At 56.4% G+C, this 22,784-nt stretch overlaps 1 protein-coding gene across 1 annotated transcript in view; it reads left to right on the forward strand.

Annotated features, from left to right (window-relative positions):
- The first annotated feature begins 273 nt into the window (after positions 1-273).
- Positions 274-22,784, forward strand: part of TMEM51 (transmembrane protein 51) — a 47,649-nt gene continuing 25,138 nt past the window's right edge. Inside the window, exon 1 of the mRNA XM_078607635.1 lies at positions 274-726. The gene's annotated coding sequence lies outside the window, so the exon portion shown is untranslated. The remainder of the gene's footprint in view (positions 727-22,784) is intronic.

Consider the following 22,784-nt stretch of genomic DNA (forward strand, 5'->3'; position numbering starts at 1 on the left):
ACCGCGAGCGAGGGGAGGGAGAGAGCGAGGGGGGCGAGGGGAGGGAGAGGGGGGCGAGGGGGGCGAGGGGAGAGAGAGCGAGGAGAGGGAGAGAGCGAGGGGGGCGAGGGGAGGGAGAGGGGGGCGAGGGGGGCGAGGGGAGAGAGAGCGAGGGGAGGGAGGGGGCGAGGGGGGAAGGGGCAAGGGGAGGGGGCGAGGGGGGCAAGGGGAGGGGGCGAGGGGATGGGGAGAGACCCGAGGGGAGCTCTCTGGCGGATGGGGGAGTGGCCGGACGTGGCTGCCTGTGCGAGTGGTGTGGGTGGCGGGGAGAGGCGGCGTCTTTGTGAGCCGAGGCAAGTCCAGAGCAGACGGCACACGGCATCAATAAATCAGTGCGGAGAGAGAGGAGAGTGGGGCGAGTCGTAGCAGAGTGGAGTAGGCGACAGAGGTGCAGTGGGTAGAGTTCGGGGTGAAGTCGGATAGCGAGGACGAGAGTGATCGTGAGCGCTAAGAGTGAGGAATAGATTGGGATATCGAGTAGGAGGCTGAGAGGAAGAGCAGTAGGAGGACCGTAGGAGCTGCAGGCAGCTGGGAGGTTTGGGCAGCAGCTGTGAGAGCAGGGGCTGGGGCGAGGCGTTTCCTGCTGTACCCCCAAGTGCAGCTGCTGCTGTGTGGGAGCGGATCCCGTCCCTCGAGTTACAGAGCGGACGGCTCCGTGGAAGCGAGGAGACCACGAACACAGCCCAGGTGAGCACGGACACGGAGACACAGATACACGGGTAGACACAGAGACACGGGGAGACACAGAGACATGGGGAGACACGGAGAGACATGGGGAGACACGGAGAGACACGGGGAGACACGGGGAGACACAGAGACACGGGGAGACACAGAGACACGGGGAAACACAGAGACACGGGGAGACGCGGGGAGACACGGGGAGACACAGAGACACGAGGAGACACAGAGGCACGGGGAGACACAGAGACACGGGGATACACAGAGACACGGAGAGACACAGAGACACGGGGAGACACAGAGACACGGGGAGACACAGAGACACGGGGAGACGCGGGGAGACACGGGGAGACGCGGGGAGACACGGGGGGACACGGGGATACACAGAGACACGGGGAGACACGGGGAGACGCGGGGAGACAGGGAGACACGGGGAGACACAGGGAGACAGAGACACGGGGAGACACGGGGAGACACAGAGACACGGGGAGACACAGAGACACGGGGAGACACAGAGGCACCAAGAGTGACGGGGATGAAAAACGCGAGACGGGGTCGGAAGGGCGCGCACAGGGACGACGGGGACCCTGCCACGCGCTCCGTGTGCCAGGCCACCTGTGTGATAGGAGTTGTCACGTGCACTGTGTGTGTGTCACGTAGGCTGTGTGTGTGTCACGTAATCTGTGTGTGTCACGTAAACTGTGTGCTTACGTCACGGAATCTGGCATTGAATTTGAAGGTGTGCCGTCGCCGCCACCGTGTTTGTGGGAGTTGCCCGGTTCTCTTGAGGGGCAGATCTCTGTGAGTCTCTTGAGGGTGGATCTCTGTGGGTCTCTTGAGGGTGGATCTCTGTGGGTCTCTTGAGGGTGGATCTCTGTGGGTCTCTTGAGGGTGGATCTGTGAGTCTCTTGAGGGTGGATCTCTGTGGGTCTCTTGAGGGTGGATCTCTGTGGGTCTCTTGAGGGTGGATCTCTGTGGGTCTCTTGAGGGTGGATCTCTGTGAGTCTCTTCAGGGTGGATCTCTGTGAGTCTCTTCAGGGTGGATCTCTGTGGGTCTCTTGAGGGTGGATCTCTGTGGGTCTCTTGAGGGTGGATCTCTGTGGGTCTCTTGAGGGTGGATCTCTGTGAGTCTCTTCAGGGTGGATCTCTGTGAGTCTCTTGAGGGTGGATCTCTGTGGGTCTATTGAGGGTGGATCTCTGTGGGTCTCTTGAGGGTGGATCTCTGTGGGTCTCTTGAGGGTGGATCTCTGTGGGTCTCTTGAGGGTGGATCTCTGTGGGTCTCTTCAGGGTGGATCTCTGTGAGTCTCTTGAGGGTGGATCTCTGTGGGTCTATTGAGGGTGGATCTCTGTGGGTCTCTTGAGGGTGGATCTGTGAGTCTCTTGAGGGTGGATCTCTGTGGGTCTCTTGAGGGTGGATCTCTGTGGGTCTCTTGAGGGTGGATCTCTGTGGGTCTCTTGAGGGTGGATCTCTGTGAGTCTCTTCAGGGTGGATCTCTGTGAGTCTCTTGAGGGTGGATCTCTGTGGGTCTCTTGAGGGTGGATCTCTGTGGGTCTCTTGAGGGTGGATCTCTGTGGGTCTCTTGAGGGTGGATCTCTGTGAGTCTCTTCAGGGTGGATCTCTGTGAGTCTCTTGAGGGTGGATCTCTGTGGGTCTATTGAGGGTGGATCTCTGTGGGTCTCTTGAGGGTGGATCTCTGTGGGTCTCTTGAGGGTGGATCTCTGTGGGTCTCTTGATGGTGGATCTCTGTGGGTCTCTTGAGGGTGGATCTCTGTGGGTCTCTTGAGGGTGGATCTCTGTGGGTCTCTTGAGGGTGGATCTCTGTGGGTCTCTTGATGGTGGATCTCTGTGGGTCTCTTGAGGGTGGATCTCTGTGAATCTCTTGAGGGTGGATCTCTGTGGGTCTCTTGAGTGTGGATCTCTGTGGGTCTCTTGAGGGTGGATCGCTGTGGGTCTCTTGAGGGTGGATCTGTGAGTCTCTTGAGGGTGGATCTCTGTGGGTCTCTTGAGGGTGGATCTCTGTGGGTCTCTTGAAGGTGGATCTCTGTGAGTCTCTTCAGGGTGGATCTCTGTGAGTCTCTTGAGGGTGGATCTCTGTGGGTCTCTTGAGGGTGGATCTCTGTGGGTCTCTTGAGGGTGGATCTCTGTGGGTCTCTTGAGGGTGGATCTCTGTGAGTCTCTTGAGGGTGGATCTTTGTGAGTCTCTTGAGGGTGGATCTTTGTGAGTCTCTTGAGGGTGGATCTCTGTGAGTCTCTTGAGGGTAGATCTCTGTGGGTCTCTTGAGGGTGGATCTCTGTGAGTCTCTTGAGGGTGGATCTCTGTGAGTCTCTTGAGGGTGGATCTCTGTGAGTCTCTTGAGGGTGGATCTCTGTGGGTCTCTTGAGGGTGGATCTCTGTGGGTCTCTTGAGGGTGGATCTCTGTGAGTCTCTTGAGGGTGGATCTCTGTGGGTCTCTTGAGGGTGGATCTCTGTGGGTCTCTTGAGGGTGGATCTCTGTGAGTCTCTTGAGGGTGGATCTTTGAGTCTCTTGAGGGTGGATATCTGTGGGTTTCTTGAGGGTGGATCTCTGTGAGTCTCTTGAGGGTGGATCTCTGTGAGTCTCTTGAGGGTGGATCTGTGAGTCTCTTGAGGGTGGATCTCTGTGGGTCTCTTGAGGGTGGATCTCTGTGAGTCTCTTGAGGGTGGATCTCTGTGAGTCTCTTGAGGGTGGATCTATGTGGGTCTCTTCAGGGTGGATCTCTGTGAGTCTCTTGAGGGTGGATCTCTGTGGGTCTCTTGAGGGTGGATCTCTGTGGGTCTCTTGAGGGTGGATCTCTGTGAGTCTCTTGAGGGTGGATATCTGTGGGTCTCTTCAGGGTGGATCTCTGTGGGTCTCTTGGGGGTGGATCTCTGTGGGTCTCTTGAGGGTGGATCTCTGTGGGTCTCTTGAGGGTGGATCTCTGTGGGTCTCTTGAGGGTGGATCTCTGTGAGTCTCTTGAGGGTGGATCTCTGTGAGTCTCTTCAGGGTGGATATCTGTGGGTCTCTTGAGGGTGGATCTCTGTGAGTCTCTTGAGGGTGGATCTCTGTGGGTCTCTTGAGGGTGGATCTCTGTGGGTCTCTTCAGGGTGGATATCTGTGGATCTCTTGAGGGTGGATCTCTGTGGGTCTCTTGAGGGTGGATCTCTGTGGGTCTCTTGAGGGTGGATCTATGTGGGTCTCTTGAGGGTGGATCTCTGTGGATCTCTTGAGGGTGGATCTCTGTGGGTCTCTTGAGGGTGGATCTCTGTGGGTCTCTTCAGGGTTGATATCTGTGGGTCTATTGAAGGTGGATCTCTGTGAGTCTCTTGAGGGTGGATCTCTGTGGGTCTCTTGAGGGTGGATCTCTGTGGGTCTCTTGAGGGTGGATCTCTGTGAGTCTCTTGAGGGTGGATCTCTGTGAGTCTCTTGAGGGTGGATCTATGTGGGTCTCTTCAGGGTGGATCTCTGTGAGTCTCTTGAGGGTGGATCTCTGTGGGTCTCTTGAGGGTGGATCTCTGTGGGTCTCTTGAGGGTGGATCTCTGTGGGTCTCTTGAGGGTGGATCTCTGTGGGTCTCTTGAGGGTGGATCTCTGTGGGTCTCTTCAGGGTGATTCTCTGTAGGTCTCTTTAGGGTGGATCTCTGTGGGTCTCTTCAGGGTGGATCTCTATGAGTCTCTTGAGGGTGGATCTCTGTGAGTCTCTTGAGGGTGGATCTCTGTGGGTCTTTTGAGGGTGGATCTCTGTGGGTCTCTTGAGGGTGGATCTCTGTGGGTCTCTTGAGGGTGGATCTCTGTGAGTCTCTTGAGGGTGGATATCTGTGGGTCTCTTGAGGGTGGATCTCTGTGGATCTCTTGAGGGTGGATCTCTGTGGGTCTCTTGAGGGTGGATCTCTGTGGGTCTCTTCAGGGTGGATATATGTGGGTCTCTTGAAGGTGGATCTCTGCGAGTCTCTTGAGGGTGGATCTCTGTGGGTCTCTTGAGGGTGGATCTCTGTGGATCTCTTGAGGGTGGATCTCTGTGGGTCTCTTGAGGGTGGATCTGTGAGTCTCTTGAGGGTGGATCTCTGTGGGTCTCTTGAGGGTGGATCTCTGTGAGTCTCTTCAGGGTGGATCTCTGTGGGTCTCTTGAGGGTGGATCTCTGTGGGTCTCTTGAGGGTGGATCTCTGTGGGTCTCTTGAGGGTGGATCTCTGTGGGTCTCTTGAGGGTGGATCTCTGTGGGTCTCTTCAGGGTGGATCTCTGTAGGTCTCTTCAGGGTGCATCTCTGTGGGTCTCTTCAGGGTGGATCTCTGTGAGTCTCTTGAGGGTGGATCTCTGTGGGTCTCTTGAGGGTGGATCTATGTGGGTCTTTTGAGGGTGGATCTCTGTGGGTCTCTTGAGGGTGGATCTCTGTGAGTCTCTTGAGGGTGGATCTCTGTGAGTCTCTTGAGGGTGGATCTCTGTGGGTCTTTTGAGGATGGATCTCTGTGGGTCTCTTGAGGGTGGATCTCTGTGGGTCTCTTGAGGGTGGATCTCTGTGAGTCTCTTGAGGGTGGATATCTGTGGGTCTCTTGAGGGTGGATCTCTGTGGATCTCTTGAGGGTGGATCTCTGTGGGTCTCTTGAGGGTGGATCTCTGTGGGTCTCTTCAGGGTGGATATCTGTGGGTCTCTTGAAGGTGGATCTCTGCGAGTCTCTTGAGGGTGGATCTCTGTGGGTCTCTTGAGGGTAGATCTCTGTGGATCTCTTGAGGGTGGATCTCTGTGGGTCTCTTGAGGGTGGATCTCTGTGGGTCTCTTCAGGGTGGATCTCTATGAGTCTCTTGAGGTTGGATCTCTGTGAGTCTCTTGAGGGTGGATCTCTGTGGGTCTTTTGAGGGTGGATCTCTGTGGGTCTCTTGAGGGTGGATCTCTGTGGGTCTCTTGAGGGTGGATTTCTGTGAGTCTCTTCTGGGTGGATATCTGTGGGTCTCTTGAGGGTGGATCTCTGTGGATCTCTTGAGGGTGGATCTCTGTGGGTCTCTTGAGGGTGGATCTCTGTGGGTCTCTTCAGGGTGGATATCTGTGGGTCTCTTGAAGGTGGATCTCTGCGAGTCTCTTGAGGGTGGATCTCTGTGGGTCTCTTGAGGGTGGATCTCTGTGGATCTCTTGAGGGTGGATATCTGTGGGTCTCTTGAGGGTGGATCTGTGAGTCTCTTGAGGGTGGATCTCTGTGGGTCTCTTGAGGGTGGATCTCTGTGAGTCTCTTCAGGGTGGATCTCTGTGGGTCTCTTGAGGGTGGATCTCTGTGGGTCTCTTGAGGGTGGATCTCTGTGGGTCTCTTGAGGGTGGATCTCTGTGGGTCTCTTGAGGGTGGATCTCTGTGGGTCTCTTCAGGGTGGATCTCTGTAGGTCTCTTCAGGGTGCATCTCTGTGGGTCTCTTCAGGGTGGATCTCTGTGAGTCTCTTGAGGGTGGATCTCTGTGGGTCTCTTGAGGGTGGATCTATGTGGGTCTTTTGAGGGTGGATCTCTGTGGGTCTCTTGAGGGTGGATCTCTGTGAGTCTCTTGAGGGTGGATCTCTGTGAGTCTCTTGAGGGTGGATCTCTGTGGGTCTTTTGAGGATGGATCTCTGTGGGTCTCTTGAGGGTGGATCTCTGTGGGTCTCTTGAGGGTGGATCTCTGTGAGTCTCTTGAGGGTGGATATCTGTGGGTCTCTTGAGGGTGGATCTCTGTGGATCTCTTGAGGGTGGATCTCTGTGGGTCTCTTGAGGGTGGATCTCTGTGGGTCTCTTCAGGGTGGATATCTGTGGGTCTCTTGAAGGTGGATCTCTGCGAGTCTCTTGAGGGTGGATCTCTGTGGGTCTCTTGAGGGTAGATCTCTGTGGATCTCTTGAGGGTGGATCTCTGTGGGTCTCTTGAGGGTGGATCTCTGTGGGTCTCTTCAGGGTAGATCTCTGTGGATCTCTTGAGGTTGGATCTCTGTGAGTCTCTTGAGGGTGGATCTCTGTGGGTCTTTTGAGGGTGGATCTCTGTGGGTCTCTTGAGGGTGGATTTCTGTGAGTCTCTTCTGGGTGGATATCTGTGGGTCTCTTGAGGGTGGATCTCTGTGGATCTCTTGAGGGTGGATCTCTGTGGGTCTCTTGAGGGTGGATCTCTGTGGGTCTCTTCAGGGTGGATATCTGTGGGTCTCTTGAAGGTGGATCTCTGCGAGTCTCTTGAGGGTGGATCTCTGTGGGTCTCTTGAGGGTGGATCTCTGTGGGTCTCTTGAGGGTGGATTTCTGTGAGTCTCTTCTGGGTGGATATCTGTGGGTCTCTTGAGGGTGGATCTCTGTGGATCTCTTGAGGGTGGATCTCTGTGGGTCTCTTGAGGGTGGATCTCTGTGGGTCTCTTCAGGGTGGATATCTGTGGGTCTCTTGAAGGTGGATCTCTGCGAGTCTCTTGAGGGTGGATCTCTGTGGGTCTCTTGAGGGTGGATCTCTGTGGATCTCTTGAGGGTGGATCTCTGTGGGTCTCTTGAGGGTGGATCTGTGAGTCTCTTGAGGGTGGATCTCTGTGGGTCTCTTGAGGGTGGATCTCTGTGAGTCTCTTCAGGGTGGATCTCTGTGGGTCTCTTGAGGGTGGATCTCTGTGGGTCTCTTGAGGGTGGATCTCTGTGGGTCTCTTGAGGGTGGATCTCTGTGGGTCTCTTGAGGGTGGATCTCTGTGGGTCTCTTCAGGGTGGATCTCTGTAGGTCTCTTCAGGGTGGATCTCTGTGGGTCTCTTCAGGGTGGATCTCTGTGAGTCTCTTGAGGGTGGATCTCTGTGGGTCTCTTGAGGGTGGATCTATGTGGGTCTTTTGAGGGTGGATCTCTGTGGGTCTCTTGAGGGTGGATCTCTGTGAGTCTCTTGAGGGTGGATCTCTGTGAGTCTCTTGAGGGTGGATCTCTGTGGGTCTTTTGAGGATGGATCTCTGTGGGTCTCTTGAGGGTGGATCTCTGTGGGTCTCTTGAGGGTGGATCTCTGTGAGTCTCTTGAGGGTGGATATCTGTGGGTCTCTTGAGGGTGGATCTCTGTGGATCTCTTGAGGGTGGATCTCTGTGGGTCTCTTGAGGGTGGATCTCTGTGGGTCTCTTCAGGGTGGATATCTGTGGGTCTCTTGAAGGTGGATCTCTGCGAGTCTCTTGAGGGTGGATCTCTGTGGGTCTCTTGAGGGTAGATCTCTGTGGATCTCTTGAGGGTGGATCTCTGTGGGTCTCTTGAGGGTGGATCTCTGTGGGTCTCTTCAGGGTGGATCTCTGTAGGTCTCTTCAGGGTGGATCTCTGTGGGTCTCTTGAGGGTGGATCTCTGTGGGTCTCTTCAGGGTGGATCTCTGTAGGTCTCTTCAGGGTGGATCTCTGTGGGTCTCTTCAGGGTGGATCTCTGTGAGTCTCTTGAGGGTGGATCTCTGTGGGTCTCTTGAGGGTGGATCTATGTGGGTCTTTTGAGGGTGGATCTCTGTGGGTCTCTTGAGGGTGGATCTCTGTGAGTCTCTTGAGTGTGGATCTCTGTGAGTCTCTTGAGGGTGGATCTCTGTGGGTCTTTTGAGGATGGATCTCTGTGGGTCTCTTGAGGGTGGATCTCTGTGGGTCTCTTGAGGGTGGATCTCTGTGAGTCTCTTGAGGGTGGATATCTGTGGGTCTCTTGAGGGTGGATCTCTGTGGATCTCTTGAGGGTGGATCTCTGTGGGTCTCTTCAGGGTGGATCTCTGTGGGTCTCTTCAGGGTGGATATCTGTGGGTCTCTTGAAGGTGGATCTCTGCGAGTCTCTTGAGGGTGGATCTCTGTGGGTCTCTTGAGGGTAGATCTCTGTGGATCTCTTGAGGGTGGATCTCTGTGGGTCTCTTGAGGGTGGATCTCTGTGGGTCTCTTCAGGGTGGATCTCTGTAGGTCTCTTCAGGGTGGATCTCTGTGGGTCTCTTCAGGGTGGATCTCTGTGGGTCTCTTGAGGGTGGATCTCTGTGGGTCTCTTGAGGGTGGATCTATGTGGGTCTTTTGAGGGTGGATCTCTGTGGGTCTCTTGAGGGTGGATCTCTGTGGGTCTCTTGAGGGTGGATCTCTGTGGGTCTCTTCAGGGTGGATATCTGTGGGTCTCTTGAAGGTGGATCTCTGCGAGTCTCTTGAGGGTGGATCTCTGTGGGTCTCTTGAGGGTAGATCTCTGTGGATCTCTTGAGGGTGGATCTATGTGGGTCTCTTCAGGGTGGATCTCTGTGAGTCTCTTGAGGGTGGATCTCTGTGGGTCTCTTGAGGGTGGATCTCTGTGGGTCTCTTGAGGGTGGATCTCTGTGAGTCTCTTGAGGGTGGATATCTGTGGGTCTCTTCAGGGTGGATCTCTGTGGGTCTCTTGGGGGTGGATCTCTGTGGGTCTCTTGAGGGTGGATCTCTGTGGGTCTCTTGAGGGTGGATCTCTGTGGGTCTCTTGAGGGTGGATCTCTGTGGGTCTCTTGAGGGTGGATCTCTGTGAGTCTCTTGAGGGTGGATCTCTGTGAGTCTCTTCAGGGTGGATCTCTGGGTCTCTTGAGGGTGGATCTCTGTGGGTCTCTTGAGGGTGGATCTCTGTGGATCTCTTGAGGGTGGATCTCTGTGGGTCTCTTGAGGGTGGATCTCTGTGGGTCTCTTCAGGGTTGATATCTGTGGGTCTCTTGAAGGTGGATCTCTGTGAGTCTCTTGAGGGTGGATCTCTGTGGGTCTCTTGAGGGTGGATCTCTGTGGGTCTCTTGAGGGTGGATCTCTGTGAGTCTCTTGAGGGTGGATCTCTGTGAGTCTCTTGAGGGTGGATCTATGTGGATCTCTTCAGGGTGGATCTCTGTGAGTCTCTTGAGGGTGGATCTCTGTGGGTCTCTTGAGGGTGGATCTCTGTGGGTCTCTTGAGGGTGGATCTCTGTGGGTCTCTTGAGGGTGGATCTCTGTGGGTCTCTTGAGGGTGGATCTCTGTGGGTCTCTTGAGGGTGGATCTCTGTGGGTCTCTTCAGGGTGGATATCTGTGCGTCTCTTGAAGGTGGATCTCTGCGAGTCTCTTGAGGGTGGATCTCTGTGGGTCTCTTGAGGGTAGATCTCTGTGGATCACTTGAGGGTGGATCTCTGTGGGTCTCTTCAGGGTGGATCTCTGTGGGTCTCTTGAGGGTGGATCTCTGTGGGTCTCTTGAGGGTGGATCTCTGTGGGTCTCTTCAGGGTGGATATCTGTGCGTCTCTTGAAGGTGGATCTCTGCGAGTCTCTTGAGGGTGGATCTCTGTGAGTCTCTTCAGGGTGGATCTCTGTGGGTCTCTCGAGGGTGGATATCTGTGGGTCTCTTCAGGGTGGATCTCTGTGGGTCTCTTGGGGGTGGATCTCTGTGGGTCTCTTGAGGGTGGATCTCTGTGGGTCTCTTGAGGGTGGATCTCTGTGGGTCTCTTGAGGGTGGATCTCTGTGGGTCTCTTGAGGGTGGATCTCTGTGAGTCTCTTGAGGGTGGATCTCTGTGAGTCTCTTCAGGGTGGATCTCTGTGGGTCTCTTGAGGGTGGATCTCCGTGAGTCTCTTGAGGGTGGATCTCTGTGGGTCTCTTGAGGGTGGATCTCTGTGGGTCTCTTCAGGGTGGATATCTGTGGATCTCTTGAGGGTGGATCTCTGTGGGTCTCTTGAGGGTGCATCTCTGTGGGTCTCTTGAGGGTGGATCTCTGTGGGTCTCTTGAGGGTGGATCTCTGTGGATCTTTTGAGGGTGGATCTCTGTGGGTCTCTTGAGGGTGGATCTCTGTGGGTCTCTTCAGGGTGGATCTCTGTGGGTCTCTTGAGGGTGGATCTCTGTGGGTCTCTTGAGGGTGGATCTCTGTGGGTCTCTTGAGGGTGGATCTCTGTGGGTCTCTTCAGGGTGGATATCTGTGGGTCTCTTGAAGGTGGATCTCTGCGAGTCTCTTGAGGTTGGATCTCTGTGGGTCTCTTGCGGGTAGATCTCTGTGGATCTCTTGAGGGTGGATCTCTGTGGGTCTCTTGAGGGTGGATCTCTGTGAGTCTCTTGAGGGTGGATCTCTGTGAGTCTCTTGAGGGTGGATCTATGTGGGTCTCTTCAGGGTGGATCTCTGTGAGTCTCTTGAGGGTGGATCTCTGTGGGTCTCTTGAGGGTGGATCTCTGTGGGTCTCTTCAGGGTGGATCTCTGTGAGTCTCTTGAGGGTGGATATCTGTGGGTCTCTTCAGGGTGGATCTCTGTGGGTCTCTTGGGGGTGGATCTCTGTGGGTCTCTTGAGGGTGGATCTCTGTGGGTCTCTTGAGGGTGGATCTCTGTGGGTCTCTTGAGGGTGGATCTCTGTGGGTCTCTTGAGGGTGGATCTCTGTGAGTCTCTTGAGGGTGGATCTCTGTGAGTCTCTTCAGGGTGGATCTCTGTGGGTCTCTTGAGGGTGGATCTCTGTGGGTCTCTTGAGGGTGGATCTCTGTGGGTCTCTTGAGGGTGGATCTCTGTGGGTCTCTTGAGGGTGGATCTCTGTGGGTCTCTTGAGGGTGGATCTCTGTGAGTCTCTTGAGGGTGGATCTCTGTGAGTCTCTTCAGGGTGGATCTCTGTGGGTCTCTTGGGGGTGGATCTCTGTGGGTCTCTTGAGGGTTGATCTCTGTGGGTCTCTTGAGGGTGGATCTCTGTGGGTCTCTTGAGGGTGGATCTCTGTGGGTCTCTTGAGGGTGGATCTCCGTGAGTCTCTTGAGGGTGGATCTCTGTGGGTCTCTTGAGGGTGGATCTCTGTGGGTCTCTTCAGGGTGGATATCTGTGGATCTCTTGAGGGTGGATCTCTGTGGGTCTCTTGAGAGTGCATCTCTGTGGGTCTCTTGAGGGTGGATCTCTGTGGATCTTTTGAGGGTGGATCTCTGTGGGTCTCTTGAGGGTGGATCTCTGTGGGTCTCTTCAGGGTTGATATCTGTGGGTCTCTTGAAGGTGGATCTCTGTGAGTCTCTTGAGGGTGGATCTCTGTGGGTCTCTTGAGGGTGGATCTCTGTGGGTCTCTTGAGGGTGGATCTCTGTGAGTCTCTTGAGGGTGGATCTCTGTGAGTCTCTTGAGGGTGGATCTATGTGAGTCTCTTCAGGGTGGATCTCTGTGAGTCTCTTGAGGGTGGATCTCTGTGGGTCTCTTGAGGGTGGATCTCTGTGGGTCTCTTGAGGGTGGATCTCTGTGGGTCTCTTCAGGGTGGATATCTGTGGATCTCTTGAGGGTGGATCTCTGTGGGTCTCTTGAGGGTGCATCTCTGTGGGTCTCTTGAGGGTGGATCTCTGTGGGTCTCTTCAGGGTGGATATCTGTGGGTCTCTTGAAGGTGGATCTCTGCGAGTCTCTTGAGGTTGGATCTCTGTGGGTCTCTTGCGGGTAGATCTCTGTGGATCTCTTGAGGGTGGATCTCTGTGGGTCTCTTGAGGGTGGATCTCTGTGAGTCTCTTGAGGGTGGATCTCTGTGAGTCTCTTGAGGGTGGATCTATGTGGGTCTCTTCAGGGTGGATCTCTGTGAGTCTCTTGAGGGTGGATCTCTGTTGGTCTCTTGAGGGTGGATCTCTGTGGGTCTCTTGAGGGTGGATCTCTGTGAGTCTCTTGAGGGTGGATATCTGTGGGTCTCTTCAGGGTGGATCTCTTTGGGTCTCTTGGGGGTGGATCTCTGTGGGTCTCTTGAGGGTGGATCTCTGTGGGTCTCTTGAGGGTGGATCTCTGTGGGTCTCTTGAGGGTGGATCTCTGTGGGTCTCTTGAGGGTGGATCTCTGTGAGTCTCTTCAGGGTGGATCTCTGTGGGTCTCTTGAGGGTGGATCTCTGTGAGTCTCTTGAGGGTGGATCTCTGTGGGTCTCTTGAGGGTGGATCTCTGTGGGTCTCTTCAGGGTGGATATCTGTGGATCTCTTGAGGGTGGATCTCTGTGAGTCTCTTGAGGGTGGATCTCTGTGAGTCTCTTCAGGGTGGATCTCTGTGGGTCTCTTGAGGGTGGATCTCTGTGAGTCTCTTGAGGGTGGATCTCTGTGGGTCTCTTGAGGGTGGATCTCTGTGGGTCTCTTCAGGGTGGATATCTGTGGATCTCTTGAGGGTGGATCTCTGTGGGTCTCTTGAGGGTGGATCTCTGTGGGTCTCTTGAGGGTGGATCTCTGTGGGTCTCTTGAGGGTGGATCTCTGTGGATCTCTTGAGGGTGGATCTCTGTGGTCTCTTGAGGGTGGATCTCTGTGGGTCTCTTCAGGGTTGATATCTGTGGGTCTCTTGAAGGTGGATCTCTGTGAGTCTCTTGAGGGTGGATCTCTGTGGGTCTCTTGAGGGTGGATCTCTGTGGGTCTCTTGAGGGTGGATCTCTGTGAGTCTCTTGAGGGTGGATCTCTGTGAGTCTCTTGAGGGTGGATCTATGTGGGTCTCTTCAGGGTGGATCTCTGTGAGTCTTTCGAGGGTGGATCTCTGTGAGTCTCTTGAGGGTGGATCTCTGTGAGTCTCTTGAGGGTGGATCTCTGTGGGTCTCTTGAGGGTGGATCTCTGTGAGTCTCTTGAGGGTGGATCTCTGTGGGTCTTTTGAGGGTGGATCTCTGTGGGTCTCTTGAGGGTGGATCTCTGTGGGTCTCTTCAGGGTGGATATCTGTGGGTCTCTTGAAGGTGGATCTCTGCGAGTCTCTTGAGGGTGGATCTCTGTGAGTCTCTTGAGGGTGGATCTCTGTGGGTCTCTTGAGGGTGGATCTCTGTGGGTCTCTTCAGGGTGGATATCTGTGGATCTCTTGAGGGTGGATCTCTGTGAGTCTCTTGAGGGTGGATCTCTGTGAGTCTCTTCAGGGTGGATCTCTGTGGGTCTCTTGAGGGTGGATCTCTGTGAGTCTCTTGAGGGTGGATCTCTGTGGGTCTCTTGAGGGTGGATCTCTGTGGGTCTCTTCAGGGTGGATATCTGTGGATCTCTTGAGGGTGGATCTCTGTGGGTCTCTTGAGGGTGGATCTCTGTGGGTCTCTTGAGGGTGGATCTCTGTGGGTCTCTTGAGGGTGGATCTCTGTGGATCTCTTGAGGGTGGATCTCTGTGGGTCTCTTGAGGGTGGATCTCTGTGGGTCTCTTCAGGGTTGATATCTGTGGGTCTCTTGAAGGTGGATCTCTGTGAGTCTCTTGAGGGTGGATCTCTGTGGGTCTCTTGAGGGTGGATCTCTGTGGGTCTCTTGAGGGTGGATCTCTGTGAGTCTCTTGAGGGTGGATCTCTGTGAGTCTCTTGAGGGTGGATCTATGTGGGTCTCTTCAGGGTGGATCCCTGTGAGTCTTTCGAGGGTGGATCTCTGTGAGTCTCTTGAGGGTGGATCTCTGTGAGTCTCTTGAGGGTGGATCTCTGTGGGTCTCTTGAGGGTGGATCTCTGTGAGTCTCTTGAGGGTGGATCTCTGTGGGTCTCTTGAGGGTGGGTCTCTTGAGGGTGGATCTCTGTGGGTCTCTTGAGGGTGGATCTCTGTGGGTCTCTTGAGGGTGGATCTCTGTGAGTCTCTTCAGGGTGGATCTCTGTGAGTCTCTTCAGGGTGGATCTGTTGGTCTCTTGAGGGTGGATCTCTGTGGGTCTCTTGAGGGTGGGTCTCTGTGGGTCTCTTGAGGGTGGATCTCTCTGGGTCTCTTGAGGGTGGATCTCTGTGGGTCTCTTGAGGGTGGATCTCTGTCGGTCTCTTGAGGGTGGATCTCTGTGGGTCTCTTGAGGGTGGATCTCTGTGGGTCTCTTGAGGGTGGATCTCTGTGGGTCTCTTGAGGGTGGATCTCTGTGGGTCTCTTGAGGGTGGATTTCTGTGGGTCTCTTCAGGGTGCATCTCTGTGGGTCTCTTGAGGGTGGATCTCGGTGGGTCTCTTGAGGGTGGATCTCTGTGGGTCTCTTGAGGGTGGATCTCTGTGGGTCTCTTGAGGGTGGATCTCTGTGGGTCTCTTGAGGGTGGATCTCTGTGGGTCTCTTGAGGGTGGATCTCTGTGAGTCTCTTGAGGGTGGATCTCTGTGGATCTCTTGAGGGTGGATCTCTGTGGGTCTCTTGAATGTGGATCTCTGTGGGTCTCTTGAGGGTGGATCTCTGTGGGTCTCTTGAGGGTGGATCTCTGTGGGTCTCTTGAGGGTGGATCTCTGTGAGTCTCTTGAGGGTGGATCTCTGTGGGTCTCTTGAGGGTGGATCTCTGTGAGTCTCTTCAGGGTGGATCTTTGTGAGTCTCTTCAGGGTGGATCTGTGGGTCTCTTGAGGGTGGATCTCTGTGGGTCTCTTGAGGGTGGATCTCTGTGGGTCTCTTGAGGGTGGATCTCTGTGGGTCTCTTGAGGGTGGATCTCTGTGAGTCTCTTCAGGGTGGATCTCTGTGAGTCTCTTCAGGGTGGATCTGTTGGTCTCTTGAGGGTGGATCTCTGTGGGTCTCTTGAGGGTGGGTCTCTGTGGGTCTCTTGAGGGTGGATCTCTGTGGGTCTCTTGAGGGTGGATCTCTGTGGGTCTCTTGAGGGTGGATCTCTGTCGTTCTCTTGAGGGTGGATCTCTGTGGGTCTCTTGAGGGTGGATCTCTGTGGGTCTCTTGAGGGTGGATCTCTGTGGGTCTCTTGTGGGTGCATCTCTGTGGGTCTCTTGAGGGTGCATCTCTGTGGGTCTCTTGAGGGTGGATCTCTGTGGGTCTCTTGAGGGTGGATTTCTGTGGGTCTCTTGTGGGTGGATTTCTGTGGGTCTCTTGAGGGTGGATTTCTGTGGGTCTCTTCAGGGTGGATCTCTGTGGGTCTGTTGAGGGTGGATCTCTGTGGGTCTCTTGAGGGTGGATCTCTTTGGGTCTGTTGAGGGTGGATCTCTGTGGGTCTCTTGAGGGTGGATCTCTGTGGGTCTCTTGAGCGGTTCCTCGCCTCTCGCCTCAATGCCTCGATCCGACCACTCCACTCCACCCTCCCTCTCTCACGTTGGGCTAGTGCAGCAGCGACCCCCAGTTCGATTCCTGCTCACGGCCAACACCAGCAATGATTCACGGAAACCGCTCCGGGGCCCTCCCCCTAGGTCGACTCAGCCCTCAAATGAGTATCGTGCCCGGTGCGGTGTGTAAACATGAGCACCAGAGAGACAAAGGCGGCCAGGCGTGGTGCTGACCACAGCGCGCGCCCCCGTGGTTTGCCGTCGCGGCCATAAAACAGGAGCTCGCTAACAGCGCCACCAGCCTGTGCAGGCGATACGGGGGGATCTTTGCCTTCGTGGCTCGTGGCTCCGGGCACCACCAGGTGGTCGGAGCCGGCTTCCACAACGTGTCGCCCACATACAGTCTCTGTCGTAGGCGGCGGTTCCACAGCGGCCTCTTAGTTGTGAGGGTCTTTGTCTTGGCGGTGTGTGTGTGTGCTCGTGGGAATTCCGCTGTTGGGGCTGTGTGAAATGGTACAATTGGTTTGATTGTGTTGTGTGTGTGTGCGCTCAATCTGCACCTAGCCTGGCACAAGCACTGGAGTAACATCACCACCACGTACAGTGATGCATGCCAGCGGTTAAATTTGTGTGTGTGCATAGGTGCTCTCTCACAGCACTTGTCCCAACAATCTGTTTAAGGCTATACGGGGGATATGTGTACGCGTTGTGTGTTCGAAGCGTGTGCTCTATACATGCCTTGTTGTGTGTGATTCTGTGTCGTGTGGTCTTTGTGTGTGTGTCGTGGTGTGTGTGATTACGTTGTCGTTCCTTCCCTTGATCCACTCGGCCTCAATCTAGTAGATGGTGCGGTGTCTAAACATCGTCACGAGGGAGACAAAGGCGTGGTGTTGGCTACCCACCATCTCGTGTGCCGTGCCGGCCTTCATAGGTGCTCGCTAACAGCACTTGCCCCAACAGTCCGTTAAGGCTACACGGGGGATCTTTGTCTCTGGGCATTCTTTGTCCGTGCGCGTCGCGTCCCCCTGTTAAACGTTTGCATGACCACACACGCACACTGCGTCAACCGGTTCCTCTGCAGCCGCAACAAGTACTCACGCGTGTGGCAACTTCGTTTAAAACAAAAAAACACTTGCGACTCGTCTCGGCGTCGGGGAGACAAAGGCGGTCGGGAGTTGGCAGCGCGACCCCACTGCCACGTGGTTGGAGTGGCGCGTGCAGTACCCCGTGCAGGCTGAGCGGGGCAAGTCTGCGGAGCTCGCGACGGTCCCACGGCGCGTGTGTGGGAGCTTCCAGCCCGCTCTGTGTCTGCGAGTCTATAGCTCCGTGCGTCCAACATGTGTCATCGGCTGCGGCGGGGGGTTCCGCGTGCGCCGTGCAGCAAGGCCCGTCGTTGTACCGTACTATGCTCCTGCGTCTATGATCCCTGCCTTCACTCTGCCACACTGACCAGCGCGATGAAATTGTGGTGAAAGTCACCCCCCCCCCCACACGACCCCGCAAACTGCAATGGAGTGGATTGGCATGCACACATGTGCATGTTCAATGCTGTGTGTCTATGTATCTTCGTGCTGTGTGTGCTGTGAATCTGCACCCTGTGTGTGTGTGTGTACTGTATATTTTTGTGTTGTGTGCGTGTGACAAAGCAGAGAAGCACGCCCATGCTTACATAACCACACCCGGCAATAAATAAACACAGCATGCACACATTGCTGGCTTGGCATCGAAATTAACATTAACTCCTGCCTGGGGAACGGCTCTCCCCGGGGGTGACTGGGGAACGGCTCTCCCGGGGGTGCCTGGGGAACGGCTCTCCCGGGGGTGATGGGGGAACGGCTCTCCCGGGGGTAACGGCTCTCCCCGGGGGTGACTGGGGAACGGCTCTCCCGGGGGTGACTGGGGAACGGCTCTCCCGGGGGTGACTGGGGAACGGCTCTCCCGGGGGTGACTGGGGAACGGCTCTCCCGGGGGTGACTGGGGAACGGCTCTCCCGGGGGTGACGGGGGAACGGCTCTCCCGGGGGTAACTGGGGAACGGCTCTCCCAGGGGGGTGACGGGGGAACAGCTCTCCCCGGGGGGTGACTGGGGAACGGCTCTCCCGGGGGTGCCTGGGGAACGGCTCTCCCCGGGGGTGACGGGGGAACGGCTCTCCCGGGGGTGACTGGGGAACGGCTCTCCCCGGGGGTGACGGGGGAACGGCTCTCCCCGGGGGGTGACGGGGGAACGGCTCTCCCGGGGGGTGACGGGGGAACGGCTCTCCCCGGGGGGTGACGGGGGAACGGCTCTCCCCGGGGGGTGACGGGGGAACTGCTCTCCCGGGGGTGACTGGGGAACGGCTCTCCCGGGGGTGACTGGGGAACGGCTCTCCCGGGGGGTGACTGGGGAACGGCTCTCCCGGGGGTGACTGGGGAACGGCTCTCCCCGGGGGGTGACTGGGGAACGGCTCTCCCCGGGGGGTGACGGGGGGAACGGCTCTCCCCGGGGGGTGACGGGGGAACGGCTCTCCCCGGGGGGTGACGGGGGAACGGCTCTCCCCGGGGGGTGACGGGGGAACGGCTCTCCCCGGGAGGCGACGGGGGAACGGCTCTCCCCGGGGGGTGACGGGGGAACGGCTCTCCCCGGGGGTGACTGGGGAACGGCTCTCCCGGGGGTGCCTGGGGAACGGCTCTCCCGGGGGTGATGGGGGAACGGCTCTCCCGGGGGTAACGGCTCTCCCCGGGGGTGACTGGGGAACGGCTCTCCCGGGGGTGACTGGGGAACGGCTCTCCCGGGGGTGACTGGGGAACGGCTCTCCCGGGGGGTGACTGGGGAACGGCTCTCCCGGGGGTGACTGGGGAACGGCTCTCCCGGGGGTGACTGGGGAACGGCTCTCCCGGGGGTGACTGGGGAACGGCTCTCCCGGGGGTGACAGGGGAACGGCTCTCCCGGGGGGTGACGGGGGAATGGCTCTCCCGGGGGTGACTGGGGAACGGCTTTCCCGGGGGTGACTGGGGAACGGCTCTCCCGGGGGTGACTGGGGAACGGCTCTCCCGGGGGTGACTGGGGAACGGCTCTCCCGGGGGGTGACTGGGGAACGGCTCTCCCGGGGGTGACTGGGGAACGGCTCTCCCGGGGGTGACTGGGGAACGGCTCTCCCGGGGGTGACGGGGGAACGGCTCTCCCGGGGGTAACTGGGGAACGGCTCTCCCCGGGGGGTGACGGGGGAACGGCTCTCCCGGGGGGTGACGGGGGAACGGCTCTCCCCCCGGGGGGTGACGGGGGAACGGCTCTCCCCGGGGGGTGACGGGGGAACTGCTCTCCCGGGGGTGACTGGGGAACGGCTCTCCCGGGGGTGACTGGGGAACGGCTCTCCCGGGGGTGACTGGGGAACGGCTCTCCCGGGGGGTGACTGGGGAACGGCTCTCCCGGGGGTGACTGGGGAACGGCTCTCCCCGGGGGTGACGGGGGAACGGCTCTCCCCGGGGGTGACGGGGGAACGGCTCTCCCCGGGGGGTGACGGGGGAACGGCTCTCCCCGGGGGGTGACGGGGGAACGGCTCTCCCCGGGGGGTGACGGGGGAACGGCTCTCCCCGGGGGGTGACGGGGGAACGGCTCTCCCCGGGGGGCGACGGGGGAACGGCTCTCCCCGGGGGGTGACGGGGGAACGGCTCTCCCCGGGGTGTCTGGGGAACGGGCAGGGCGATGGTTGTGCGGTGGTGACACTCACGGCGCTCAGCAACAAGCACTGGGGTTTGATTCCCGACTCGAGCGCCTTTCTAAGTGGGTTGTCTGGCGTCCTCCCTCCCCGTTGTTGTGCGCAGAGTTTCCTCCGAGTTCTCGGGTTTTCTTCTATAGCTAAATAACCCCCCAAACAATGTAACTGGTATTTGTCAAAAACAAATCTCAATTCTTTAAACATCACCAGCAAATGATTCAATAGGAAGTACACCCAGCAGAAGCATCATCGCCCCCACCACCCCGGCTTGGCAGGACCCGCCTGAAAACAAATTCGGAGGAACAGAATATTTTTTATTTATTTATTAAGACTGCAGGAGGAATCCGATGAGCTCCAAAGCTCTTTTTCACACCCACATCCATTACACAGTCTCGAGACTCGTGCCGGCCAGTGGTGACATCTGGCTGGTGGCGTGTGCTTGCTGTCCCTGCCCGCGTGCCCCAGTGATGGAACTCCCACGTGGAGCCACAGGTGACACGCCTCGGCCTCGACTCTCTTCCCCGCTGCAATTCCTTCCTGGCCGTGCTGGATGCAGAGCGTCTGCATCATCGTCGTCGTCATCACGAACCATGGGCAGATAGCCCCTTAGGTGTTCACTGCACATTTCTAGTTGATTGCACTCGCAATAAACTATACTTTTTTAGTTGTTATTTACCAGGTAAGGCCCGTTAGCTCTTTTTCAGAAGAGACCTGGACACAAATGATAGCTCAACGAAGTGGCTTATGTGGAAATTTATAGCAGTAGTAAAATACTCGAAACGCGTGTTTCTAAATGTGGAGGAAAACATCGGAGGACCTTGAGAGAAATCAATGCCACCACGGGGAGAACACGCAAACTCCAAATTTACAGCAGACGTCAGGGTTGGGGTCTAACCCACGATCCTCCTCCGTACCAGGCGAGAGAGGTACCCCGAGGGCACACCGCATCGACTCGATCTCCAGACGCGGCAGTTGAGTGGGGGGGGGCACGCTTCTTAAATAACCGCCGTGGCCTGTGTCCACCAATCAGTGTAGCACGTGGGGTACGACTAGAGGACTGTTCTGTCTACCGGGAGGTGGGGTACAATGTGGGTACTCCCTAACTTTCCGGGATGTCTGGTCTCGCTTGGCAGAGTAGGCCAAAAACCCTCCAGCGGGACTGTCGAGGGTTCAGCTCGAGTGGAGACACCTTCGGTCAGCAGCGGCGTGAGCAGCAAGACATCGTAGGGCTGCGCGTTTGCTTTTCTTTTATCCGGAGCCGCAACGCGGAATAAAAACATTTTAACAAAAATCATTAAGATCACTCGTAACCGCCGAGAGTGCCATCATCGCCTCTTACTCAGAGGGATATAAATCATCGCGTGACGTTCAGGTATGTTTGGAGATGATGTAAGGGGGGAGGGGCGGAGCCAATTGCTGGGTGGTGACTCACAACATTGAGGGACAAAGTAATCGCCCCGCTGACCTGGCTCATTATTTCCGTTGCCTCGATTTCCAAAGCTGGTGGGCGAGGGGGGTTTGGAACGTGGCTGTTGCTTTACGATGTTGAGCGGGCCGATCCTGCAGACGCAGGGGGCGGCCGCAGTGGCGAGATGTTAACTACCTCACCTGGTATACGGGAGGTCGTGGGTTGTTCAATCTCGGCCCCTGACGTCTGCTGTATATTTGGATTTTTCTCCGGGTCCCCCGGTTCCTCCAGTTTTTCCCTCCACATTTAAAATCAACAACCTGCGTTTTGAGCGATTGGCTGCTGTACATTTCCACGTGATCAGCCACTTTCTGAAGCGATCATTTGTGGCCAGGTCGCTTCTGAAAAGAGATGCATAGCTCAGTGCGCATTACCTAATCACATAAAAAATAGTTTTCCAAGTTTAGTTTGGAACGTCTTTGCAAGGCAGATGCGGCTATCTTCTCGGCTATATCTCATGCACCGACGGACAAGCCAGGATCGTCCACAGCGCAACGGTGATCACCAATCTCGAAGCATTCATCGCAGAGTAACACTCCTGCCCATTTCCATCATGTATATCGGTCTCTCTGTGTGAGGCTATGGGTCTTTGTGTGAGGCTATGGGTCTCTGTGTGAGGCTATGGGTCTCTGTGTGAGGCTATGGGTCTCTGTGTGAGGCTATGGGTTTCTGTGAGGCTATGGGTCTCTGCGTGAGGCTTTGGGTCTCTGTGTGAGGCTATGGGTCTCTGCGTGAGGCTTTGGGTCTCTGCGTGAGTCTATGGGTCTCTGCGTGAGGCTATGGGTCTCTGCGTGAGGCTATGGGTCTCTGCGTGAGGCTTTGGGTCTCTGCGTGAGGCTATGGGTCTCTGCGTGAGGCTATGGGTCTCTGTGTGAGGCTATGGGTCTCTGTGTGAGTCTATGAATCTCTACGTGAGTATGTGGGTCTCCATATGAGTTTGTGGGTCTCTGTGTGAGTCTATGAATCTCTGTGCGGGTCCACGTCTCACACCACGGCCCACGCAGTATAACGCCACTGCCCGCTTCGAGCTTTCGCCGGCAGGGTTTCTCATGTTCCCCGCTAGGCTTCTGAAGGCGTTCGCCGGCTCACTCGCCACGCTCGACGCGAGCGCAGAAAACACTGCGGATCGACTCCGCGCCGCCACGCGGGGTCGGTGACCGCGACTGCCTAGGATATTCAAGCCACCGTGAGCGCGCACGAAACGCGAGCAGCACGCGACGATGGACGACACGGGTGGTGGGGGGGGAGGTGAGGCTCGGCCAGACTCTGGGGGCGGAGGTTCAGGAGCCCCCGCTGTTCTGTCCGATGTCGAGTGGAGCGGCCACGATTGTTGTGAATTGGTCACCGATTGTTGCCGCCCTCCGCATCAAAATTTCCATTGATGACATCATGCACCTCTGACAAAATTGCCCGGAATGGCGCTGATTGTGATCTGATGTCAAGCTAACCAGTGTTTTTAGCCTGATGAGTGCTTAGAGGGTGACTGCCACTCATAACGCAGGCGCTATAGGCTGCTCTTGCTGTCGGCAGAAACCATACAGCAGAATCCCTAGTTGGACTGTACTATGCTCAGGCGTCTGTACCCCCCCCCACGCATTGTACGTATTTGTATGTGGATACGACGACCCCCGTGGTTGGGTGGGTACGACCAGCCCCCGCCGGCTTTGTTGCCACGAGACGGTGTCGGTGGAGAATGTCGTCTCCTCAGCTGACAGAGACCCACAGACTCGCACAGAGACCCACAGACTCTCATAGAGACCCATATACTCGTATAGAGGAAGATATATTTAAGTCCCGTCTTAAAAACTCACCTCTTTAAATTTGCCTTTACCCCCCCCCCTGGTCCTTGCCATGTACCCCGCAGGTTCTCTCTGTTTCCCGCTGTCCACACACCGTGGCGCATTGGGATCTACGGATGAAATACGCTTTACAAGTGTACACTTATTTATTATTATTTGGAGACACTTTGCTTCAATGATAAATCACTGACTTTTCCTGCCCTCAAAGCGACGTGCGTATCACGAGTCGCCTTGTTGCGAAGCCTCGTTGTGTCCGTGAAAACGGACAGACTCGCGGACTGAACGCGAGTCTCAGCAGCCAACGCACTCGGACGCAGTGCAACACAGCGGAGAGAC

Source organism: Lampetra planeri, chromosome 28 (assembly GCF_965212315.1).
Source record: "Lampetra planeri chromosome 28, kcLamPlan1.2.h2, whole genome shotgun sequence".
Lineage (NCBI taxonomy): Eukaryota > Metazoa > Chordata > Hyperoartia > Petromyzontiformes > Petromyzontidae > Lampetra > Lampetra planeri.